The sequence below is a fragment of the Montipora capricornis genome, chromosome 10, assembly GCF_036669925.1.
Source record: "Montipora capricornis isolate CH-2021 chromosome 10, ASM3666992v2, whole genome shotgun sequence".
Lineage (NCBI taxonomy): Eukaryota > Metazoa > Cnidaria > Anthozoa > Scleractinia > Acroporidae > Montipora > Montipora capricornis.
Genome location: NC_090892.1, coordinates 18,591,888 through 18,601,887, shown reverse-complemented (window position 1 = coordinate 18,601,887; position 10,000 = coordinate 18,591,888). Strand labels below are relative to the sequence as shown.

Sequence of the window (10,000 nt, the reverse complement as noted above, 5' to 3'; positions counted from 1 at the left end):
GGTCCTTGTTTATTGTTTAAAAGAGAATTATTGGAGCTTTCGCTCACCTAATGTTTACATTCACTTTCTTGCCGTCCTTCAGGAGAACGCTGGAGAGGACTTAGGCTCCTTTAAAAAAGAGCTTGCGGCTATCCGCCAGTTACACGACGCTGGATCTGTTGAATTCTATTTGTCTCTTCTACGTCAGCATTTGGCGCGTCCATAGGGAATTTTTGGCCTTCGCAGCTCTTTAGCAATTGGTCGACGTCGCCAGGGACAAATTAGACGAAAGAGCGTCCAGATTTAGTACCGTCCTGCGGCAAACCCGGCCTCTGTTGCTTGATCCCTCATTTTAGCCGTTGCTTCTCAAATTGGTAGGGGATAAAGAAGAGGTGGCGATAGCCAAGGAAATTCAAAAGGCTCTGAAGAGACCGCCGCCCCAATAACTGCCTAGAGTTAAAGGCCACGATTTTATCCGTATCCACGTCGCCAGCCCCCTGTGAGCTTCTCCTGTGGCAAGCGAGGCCATGTTGCAAGGTCTTGTAGCTCTAAATCTAGGGGCAGTTCCGGCCACCGTAAACAAAATTAGGAGTGTTACACCCAGATTTTGATAATACATGTATGTGGCGTTATTTAAATGTGGTTCATGCAACTCATATCGTCCCGTTTTTTGTTCTTTTATTTTTATTTTCATTTTCTTATTATTATTTGTAGTCGGATTTACTTCTTTTCCCCTCCCGCTCCTTGCCGCACCAGAAGGGAATTCTTAACCACTCCCTATAACCTGTCTCAGGACGGGTTCCTGGTCCGGCCAGGCTGGCAGGTGTTGCCCGCCCTTTTCTATTCCTATGTTTTTTTTTATTTTGGGGTCTACCTTCGCATAGTTTGTCATTCCTAATTTTTTTTTTCCATCCTTTTTTATCCTAGATCAAGCCCCTTTATTCCTTCGCGGATAAGCACTGCCATCGCGAAGTTGTTTGGTGCGATTGGGAGAGTCATCCTACCAGCTGGGCCGGACCTCTTCCTTAGAGACTGCTATCTCTTTCGTTCCACCAACAAGCTTAAGAAAGGCGCCCTATCAAACAAACCATTCATCGGCTCTGCGATTGCTAATCGTCTATCACTCCAATTGGCTACACTACATAATGGCGAAACTATGCACCGCTTCCGTAGCGTAGGTGTTTCCCCATAAGATGTAGCTAGGCATGTGAGGTGGAAATTCCTCCAGACTACCGAATGCTGCATGCAAACAGGAACGGTCATGAAGATGTCCCACGCTGCTTCGGCCTTGGTTGCCAGTGCTTCATCGGTTGCAGGGGATCCTTCTGCGGCAATTTCAGTAACAAATCTGTTTCGCGTCACAAACGAATTGCGAGGCTCTTCTCTCGCCTTTCCTTGCAACTTTATATGATCTTTTCTTGGAAAGGGGAATTATTTATTTTCTGAGTTTTGGGGAGAGTGTTATTAAAATCCTTGTTGCTGTGTCTCTTTTGTTTTCCGTTTCAATTCCTTTAGAGCGGAAGGCGGTGACAAAGTCTCGCTTCCCATAACTTATGTCGGAAACAAGATAATTAGTATTGATTTAACTAATGTTGATGTTATGATTGCGAGATATCTGTCCGGAAATCGAGCGTTGCTTTCTGTCTGCTCCGATAAATAAGTTTGTTTATCTTTTGCGTGAAAGATCTTTATAGCCAATCAGCTTACGTGTGATCAAGGTGCGTCCATGAGATAAGGGAACAATTGATTGTAGTTGTAGTCGGTTATAGACCTAACCTTGTTGTGTACGCGAGAAGATCTGAGAGAATTATAATCTAAAAAAAAGCGACAGTGTGGGTTCCTCACTTATTCCCCACATTAGTGGCACCTCCGACGGGACACTTTATCTACGAATATGGAACCTAAACTCAAGGCTCTTGATGCCGAACTTCAACTTTTAGCTCTAACGCGCGGCAAGACTGACACAGTTGTGGAAAAGGGAAACAACGACAAAATAGCCCGCCATAGAGAAGCTTTAAGAAAAATTGTGGCGAACGTCGAAGATCTAAAGATGGAGATTGAGAAAGGTAAGCTAGAAGCGGCAGAAAGTATCGAAGATGTGAAGGCATGGGGTGCGTCGATCGAAAAAAACAATTGATAAAGTAGATTTGCAAGTAGCGGATTTAACTCGTTATCCGGAAGAAATTGGAACTAAAGAGAAAACCCAAAAGCTTGAAGAGGAAGAAGCCATCCTTGCCAAAAGGCGGGAGGACGAACTGCAATTTGAAAAGCTGAAACTCGAACAGAAGTCAAAATTGCAATTATTAGATCAACCTACCACGAAGCCTCCCAGTAAGGGAAATGTAAAAATGCCAAAGCTAGTTATCACTAAGTATGACGGCACTTATGAAAAATGGCTCTCCTTTTGGAATAAGTTTGAAGCCGAAATAGATGCAGCGGATATTGCACCGGTTACAAAGTTTGCCCATCTAAAGGAATTATTGGAAACTAATGTGTGTGAAACAATTGATGGCTTGCCCTTAAACTCCGAAGGCTACGAACGCGCTAAGAACATCTTGAAATCTAATTACGGGAAAACGAGCGAGATCGTGCGAGCTTACATCGATAACATCAATGCGTTGCCGGTGATATCTGGAAGCAAACCAAATGAAATCCACAAGTTTTGGCAAACTTTGAACTATAATGTTCAAGCTCTAGAGACTCTAGGTAAACTTTCTGGTTGTTTGTCTATGGTGCGTGGGGTTCTAGACAAGTTGCCGGGCATAAAAGCAGATTTCGTGAATGGAAAGCCAGGATGGCAAGACTGGGGATTCGCGGAGCTAATGCGATCGTTAGAAGAATGGAAAGCTATCCATCCAATGGAAGTAAATGAGTCGGTTCACGAGATCTCTCCATCACAGCCCTCTCATCTGCGTCCTCGGCCTCCACGACCGCCGCGCTCTCCTCGTACTCCCCGTGATAATAGTTTCTACGCGCAAGACCGCGGACCAATCTCACGACGCGTGTGTGTTTACTGCGATCGCAAGACTCACAGATCCTGGGAATGTGAAAGCGTGACATCTCCAGCGGAGCGCAGAAGAATTCTACAAAGCAAACGCTTGTGTTTTATTTGCACTGGAACACAACACAATGCATCACAATGCCATAGCCGCACATCGTGCGTACACTGTAAACAAAAGCATCACTCGTCTATTTGCGAGCGTTCGACAACAGCTGGACGCCAAACAACAACCAGCGGTGGGGTGGCGTTAACTGCGACCCAAGAAGGAGAGAAAGTGTGCCATCCCGTTGTGCTCGTCAAATTGAAAGCGTGACCTGTAGAGCCCTTTTGGATACCGGGGCAACTGCCTCTTATGCCTCGGGATACATCTTGGATCGATTAAATCTTGTACCGTCACGCACTCTAACGCAACAAATACCAACTATTGTGGGCACCGTTACCAAGCGAACCGAAACCTACAACGTTCAAGTGAGTGACACAAAAGGAAACTATACCATTCCTCTCAGCGCAAACAGGATAGACCGGGCTGAACTGTTGTGCGTGGAAAACCCGAACTACAGGGAAATGATCGGAAAATACCGTCATTTGAAAGGCGTGGACATAGAAGACACTGACACCAAGAGCCTACTTCCGGTTCATGTTATTCTGGGAGCGAGTGATTACGCGAAGATTAAAACGTCTAGATCCCAGCGTACTGGATCCATTGGAGAGCCTGTGGCCGAGTTCAATCTCTTTGGGTGGACCATTATGTCTCCAGGAACAGAGCAAAACCTTGACAGCATGTTCTTAGCCCAGACGACCTCAACCAGTTATGAAGAGCTCTGCCGCATGGACGTTCTAGGGCTCGAAGATAAACCAAATGGAGATCAAAGCGTGGTGTATGAAGAGTTCATCGAACAGCTCAGCCGCAGCCCTGAAGGCTGGTACGAGACCGGCCTTCCCTGGAAAGGAGATCATCCTCCCTTGCCCTCTAACAAGTCGGGGAGCTTGAAGCGACTCGGAAGCCTAGTTCAGCGACTGAAGAAAACAGGGAAGCTTAACGACTATGATGCAATCATCCAAGAACAGCTACATGAAGGAGTTATAGAAGAGGCAGAGATGCCAGCATCTGGACGGGAGTTCTACATCCCCCACAAGGCTGTTGTAAGAGAGAGCGCCGAAACTACTAAGACGCGGATTGTATACGATGCCTCAGCGAGAGCTTATGAGTCAGCTCCCTCCCTAAACGACTGCCTAGAAGTTGGACCACCCCTACAGAATCAGCTGTGGAAAGTACTCTTAAGAGGAAGGTTTCATGCAGTAGCCCTAGCCGGTGATATTCGCAAGGCATTTCTTCAAGTGCGTATCCGAGAGCAAGACCGAGACGCACTGCGTTTCCATTGGCTAGACGGCAAGAGTCCCTTACGTATTCGCACCTACAGGTTCACCAGAGCACTATTTGGCTTGGGACCCTCGCCTTTTCTGCTTGGTGGCGTAATCCAGCACCATTTAAACATTTGTAGAGCTGATCACCCTGATACTGTTGCGGGAATAGAACGAGAACATTACTGGCGGAGGAACTGTCCAGGAAACCGAAGAAAAGAAAGCTAAAACAACCGAAATTAATATTTCGCCGGGCCACCTTTCATTTGCACAAGTGGCACTCAAACATCCCTAAATTAGAGATCTCAGAGGACGCCGGGAATGAAGATGACTTGAGCTATGCCAAACAGCAACTAGGAGTAAAGTCCAGAGAGTGCGGTCTGCTTGGTTTAAAATGGAATAAATCAACAGACGAAATTGCAGTCACTATTCCAGAAGAAGTTGCGCAACATACTAAACGAGGGATTCTTGGAAAAGTAGCAAGAATCTATGACCCCCTTGGTCTGATCGCGCCAATCACCTTACAAGGAAAGCTGCTTTACCGAAATGCCTGCGAAGAGAAATCCGCTTGGGATGCACCGTTATCGGTGCCTTTAGAACAACTGTGGCAGAAGTGGGAGCGCTCTTTACCACATGAAGTTTCCTGCCCAAGAGCACTGACCAGCGCCCAAGAATCAATCGAGAAAATTGAACTCCATGCCTTCGGGGACGCAAGCGGAAAGGGTGTCGCCGCTGCTGTTGACGCTGTCGTCAAACAACCAAGCACTTTAAATCAAGGACTTGTCGCGGCGAAAGCAAGACTAGCGAAGCAAGGCCTAACTATACCTCGACGAGAGCTGGTCTCGGGACACATGGCTGTAAACCTCTTGAGTAACGTACAAGACGCACTTCAAGGCTTCCCAGTAACTTCCCTACACTGTTGGCTGGACAGCAGTGTTGCCTTGTACTGGATATTAGGTGGAGGGGACTACAAGCAGTTTGTGGCTAACTGAGTACGGAAGATCAGAGAGCGTGTTGAGGTTATCTGGCGGCACATACCAACTGAAGACAATCCTGCAGATCTTGCCAGCCGTGGTGGATTGGTATCTAAAGAGAACCAACTATGGTGGAGTGGACCAGAGTGGCTTAGTGACCCTAGGAAATGGCCAGAAAACCTTGTCACCGCACCCAGTAAGGAATCCAACCAAGAGGTGAAAACCACAAAGGAATTATTCGCCTTGGCCGTGAATTCTGACGATGAGCTCGACGAACTCCTTGCCAAAAGCTTATACTGGAAGACGTTGCGAGTATGCGCCTGGATCATGCGGCTCGCCCTAAATGCTAAAACAAAGAGAGCAAAAAGAACAAAGGGCCCTCTCACAACCGAAGAAATTGGAAAGCAAACCCTCTTCTGGTTGATGCGCACCCAAAGCCAGGTTACTGCAAACATGGAAGAAGAACGACTGAGGCTCAACTTACAGAGAAACAAAGACGGATTGCTAGAGTGCCGTGGAAGAAAACCAGGTCCCTATCCGATCTACATACCAGACGCAACGACCTTTGCTGAGAAAATTGTTCAACACGCCCACAAAGTCACACTCCATGGGGGAGTGGGGCTCACTATGGCTAAAATCAGAGAGGAGTATTGGATCCCACGCCTTAGACGCCTTGCAAAGAAAGCCATCAGGCAATGCTACGGGTGCAAGCGTTTTCAGGCCGTTGCTCTCGCAGTTCCACCCCCTGGTTTATTGCCACCTGAGAGAAGAGAGGGATCAAGTCCTTTCGAAGTAGTGGGTGTTGATTTTGCCGGCCCCATTAAGTACCGCAAGTCTCCGCGAGCAGAAGGGAAAGCCTATTTGGTGCTTTATGCCTGCATTTTAACTAGAGCCTTGTACCTAGAAATCCTACCAAATCTAGAAACCACTACCTTCATGGCAAGCCTAAAGCGATTCATCGCTAGACGAGGACGACCATCTAAGATTTTCTCAGACAATGGAAGGACTTTCGTGGGAGCGGCAAAACTGTTGAAAGAAATCCAGAAAGACGAACAAATGCAAGACTACCTAGCATCAGAAAAGATCACTTGGAGATTCAACCTGAGTCGAGCACCCTGGTGGGGCGGCCAGTTCGAGCGACTGGTGGGCCTTTTTAAACGCGCTTTCTACAAAGTGATTGGGGGAGGAATGCTGACCTGGTCAGAGCTGTCCGATGTTGTTCTCGATGTGGAAACTCACTTAAACTGCCGCCCCCTATCGTATGTGGAAGATGACGTCCAGCTCCCTCTACTGACCCCGTCCTCCTTTCTATTCCAAAGATCTATACGCCTGCCTGAGCGACAGCCGTGGAGAGAGGAAGATTATGATCTGCGAAAACGGGAAAGGTACCTCAGGACCTGCAAAGATGCCTTGTGGAAGCGCTGGACGCGGGAATACTTGGCCGCACTGAGAGAACGATACACCCACAACATCCCAGGTATACCCAGGCCACTGAACATAGGAGATGTCGTCATTATCCGTACGGAAGACAAAAATCGTGGCAAGTGGCCCCTTGGTGTTGTGGAAGAGCTGTTTGAAGGACGAGATGGAAAAGTGCGAATGGTGAAGTTACGCGTGGGAAAAACGTTCTTGGAGAGACCAATCCAACACCTTTACCCACTGGAATTAACCTGTGATAAAGTGCCAGAAAGAGCTGCAGCGCCGCCACAGCTTAATGCTGGAGCATCAGTTTTCCGTCCAAGGAGAGATGCTGCTGTGGCTGCTACCTTGCGCATTCAGGGTGTTGCTGAAGATGGAGAACTTTAAAACACGAGAACAAGATCGAACTATAATGTTGCATATAGGCATTGAGTGACTCAAACTTCAAAAAAAAAAAAAAAGAAAAGAAAAACTACTTCGTTTTTGTTATACTATACTTAAATGAACTGATCAAGTTTCCTCTGATTACATGTGCTTCCTCGTGGAAAGCACATGGGGGGAGTGTGTCGGAAACAAGATAATTAGTATTGATTTAACTAATGTTGATGTTATGATTGCGAGATATCTGTCCGGAAATCGAGCGTTACTTTCTGTCTGCTCCGATAAATAAGTTTGTTTATCTTTTGCGTGAAAGATCTTTATAGCCAATCAGCTTACGTGTGATCAAGGTGCGTCCATGAGATAAGGGAACAATTGATTGTAGTTGTAGTCGGTTATAGACCTAACCTTGTTGTGTACGCGAGAAGATCTGAGAGAATTATAATCTAAAAAAAAGCGACAGTGTGGGTTCCTCACTTATTCCCCACACTTAGTATCGCGAAGGCAGTCAGTGGTTGTATTGACAGTGTAAATGGTATACTATTGTCACTGTCAAAATAGCCACGGATTTAGCCTGCGCGCAACGCCAGTATCCTTGTAACACCTCAGGGTTTAGGAGTCAATGCTATTCAAGTCCCCAGGGAACTCATTTGCCTATTTATGCAAACCTTCTCTGGTTTTCGGTCTCTTTCGCCAAGTTACGCCGTTCTGGTCCAGTGTGAATTTTTTTGCCCCTCCCATCTCCCCTTCGGCGACGCATGCATCTTTCCCCTATCTCTGTCTTACGATCCTCTGCCTCTGCAAAATCTCTCTTCCCATAACTTACTATCGCGAAGGCAGTCAGTGGTTGTATTGACAGTGTAAATGGTATACTAATTCATCAAGTTGTCAACAGGCAAGGTCAGTTAAAGTAAATATCTTATTCATACCATTTCCAGAAGGCGGAACCCAGCATCTTCACTTAAATTTTAGTTGCATTGCATTTGCGTCATTTGCCATCACGTAGTAGAGCATGAGCTTTGAGTTTCTGAATCAGGAAACGAAACTAAATGTGTCACACAGCACCCATCGTTTTGGTTGCTCCACTGCATGTTGTAAATTCGGATTTTCATCGAATTCTGTAAGACGTGAGGCTTTTTTAAGCCTCTTGCCGGCGGAAATCTTCTCCTTGATCTCTCCTTGACGGCTTTGTTCATTTGTTATTGTTGCAGTCGTTTTGACACAGAGGGAGGTCAAATGTATCGCTCAAAGGGGTGTAGTGCATTGCTTTCAGCCAAGGAAATCACCGCCTCGTAATTCTATTGTCCATTTGCCGCACAGAAAACTAAATTCTACCCAGACTATAACTCGGATACCTTTCCGGTATTCCGAGTAATAAACCTGCTGGTTGATAAAGCGGTACCAGAAAACACCAAAAAGCTTCATACGCTGTCAGGACGTTTTTGACGGTAAGCAGTTCGTAAACATTTTGTCTAGTTTGTAATTTCCAGTCTTGCAAAAAATATTTGAAGGATAATAAGCACAATAGCCTCCATTTGACTTTTAAAATGTCCTTGGACGTCATCTGTTCCTCGAAGTTCGCAGTTTTCCTCGAGCTTTGCTCTCGGAAAACTGTTCCCATCTCGGAATTGATACAGTCCGCGGACAAATATGAGCATATTTTTGCGCCAAATGGAGGCTATTTTTTCTATACTTACTACAGGTAACTCAAAAGTATACCTGCTGGTTCAAGTTAAACAGACACTAAATAGCCTTGCAATTTTGCTGTCAAAAAAGCACTAAGTTCCTACAGGACGAACGACTGCCTCATTTATTTAGCAATGGACCGTTGTTTTGACATTCACAAATAGTATTAGCCATTATGACCATGAAAATTGGATTTCCGACAGAACAACGAATTTTTGTAACCTTAATTGGGCAGACCCTTCCAAAAGCGTTGTCTAAAGTAGTTTAAAACGAAATGTTTTATTTGGTCACTAAAAACCTGGATTCTGCGAATGCGGAAATGTTTACGGCCAACGATAGCTAAAGACGGTTAAATATAAGATCTGTATACATTCTCGCCTGCGAGGTATCTCTCGCGCTCGCATTGTACATACTGTACGTTTCATAAGATTCTCTTCTTGACTCCTTGTTACTCGCTTTCAATAACAACATATTGTGTGAGAAGTGGGGACTTCAAAGTAGCAAGTCTACATTCATGAAATCTCGCGTGAATGCCCAAAACGTCAAATACTAGGACAGGAACAAACACGGAAGAAACAAACATGCGAAGTATTCCAGGCACGTCATTGTAATGACAGAGGAAACAAGTTCTTCACAGGGTTCACTCCACACGAGCAACAACAAGGTCCGACTATGGCCACGGCAGGTTCAAATTTAAGTATTCCTCCTCCAGTGTATTTCAATCCGAAAACAGATGACTGGAATCAATGGATTTCGCGCTATGCAAAGGGCTGTCATATTAAGTGCGCATTAATACCCTAATGTATGTCATGGGAAATAACGCCGCCGGTGTCTATCAGAGCTTCAAGTTGTCAAGTGATAACAGAACGTTTGTAAACGTACAACAGAATTTAAGGATCACTTTGAAAGGAAAACGAGCCGATCTCTGTGCTTTCGGGGAACTTGGAGACCAGATGCCGTTCACACGCAAATAGTAGCAGGATTACGTGATTCTCAACTCAGACGACGATTGATAGCAAATGACGACTTGACCCTCGATCAAGTGATTGCACAAAACAACAGGATCAGATTCTTCAAACAACGCAAGCACAAGCGTTGACGTATCGGAAGTTCATGACGAGAAACTTCAACAACTCTAACAGAGTTATCCGAGAACAAGGAAAAAGTCTCCAGCAAAAACAAACACAGAAGGCTTGCTAAA

General features: G+C 45.6%; 1 protein-coding gene and 1 long non-coding RNA gene across 2 annotated transcripts in view; one reads left to right on the top strand and one right to left on the bottom strand.

The window, feature by feature from the left end:
• Positions 1-8,218, bottom strand: part of LOC138018382 (uncharacterized) — a 21,231-nt gene extending 13,013 nt beyond the window's left edge. The window contains exon 1 of the long non-coding RNA XR_011126009.1: positions 8,043-8,218. This is a non-coding gene — a long non-coding RNA (uncharacterized lncRNA). The remainder of the gene's footprint in view (positions 1-8,042) is intronic.
• LOC138018362 (histamine H2 receptor-like) overlaps positions 7,857-10,000 on the top strand; it is a 7,435-nt gene continuing 5,291 nt past the window's right edge. The window contains exons 1-2 of the mRNA XM_068864969.1: positions 7,857-8,013; positions 8,325-8,561. The gene's annotated coding sequence lies outside the window, so the exon portion shown is untranslated. The remainder of the gene's footprint in view (positions 8,014-8,324; positions 8,562-10,000) is intronic.